This window comes from Scylla paramamosain, chromosome 40, assembly GCF_035594125.1.
Source record: "Scylla paramamosain isolate STU-SP2022 chromosome 40, ASM3559412v1, whole genome shotgun sequence".
Classification (NCBI taxonomy): Eukaryota; Metazoa; Arthropoda; class Malacostraca; order Decapoda; family Portunidae; genus Scylla; species Scylla paramamosain.
The window spans coordinates 10339334-10340321 of NC_087190.1; positions in this window are offsets into that span (position 1 = coordinate 10339334).

Consider the following 988-nt stretch of genomic DNA (forward strand, 5'->3'; position numbering starts at 1 on the left):
TTCTTCTTTTGTTACCTTTATAGTCAGTCTCGCTCTCCTATATATATATATATATATATATATATATATATATATATATATATATATATATATATATATATATATATATATATATATAGTGAGGTCTAAAGCACTGTTCAAGGGGTGCTGTGAATTTATCATTAAACCCAGCTGTGACCTCACTGAACGTTTCCCTTTGTGTCTCACAACACAAGGGGGCAGTCACAGCCTGCCCTCTAAAGACAACTCTCTTCCTCCACACAAAACTACAAGCACCTAATAACACACACACCCTTCACTCAAAAATTTTAAAATCATGGCGACTCCTACACCAGCCTCGGAGTCCCCATCTGGGGAGGGGACCATAAATGTCCCCATGTCGGACTGCCTTTCCGTCGACGACCCTAAGTGTCTTGAAACCCGCCTCAACTTTTTCTTCATTAACTTCTGCAACATTCGCGGTCTAAGATCTAATTTTCAATCTGTAAAACACCACCTCTCCTCTTCTAAACCTCATCTTCTTTTCCTCACTGAAACTCAGGTGTCTGAGGCAACTGACAGTAGCCCCTTTTCTGTTCCCTCCTACTTTCTTTATCCTCATTTTCGATCCAAAGCTGGATGCTGCGTTTATGTGCGCAATGACTTAACCTGCTCTCGTGCCCATGCTCTTGAATCTTCCGAGTTTTCCACCATCTGGCTACGACTACAGAGTCATTCTCATACTAAATTTATCTGTGCTGTATACCTCTCTCCTAACTCCTCTGACTATAAGAAATTCTTTGACTACTTAACTTCCAAAGTGGAACACATTCTGACTCTCTTCCCTTTTGCAGAGATCTCCATTCTTGGAGACTTCAATGTTCACCACCAGCTTTGGCTTTCCTCTCCCTTCACTGACCATCCTGGTGAACTAGCCTACAACTTTGCTATCCTCCATGACCTAGAGCAATTGGTGCAACACCCTACTCGTATTCCTGACCGTCTTGGA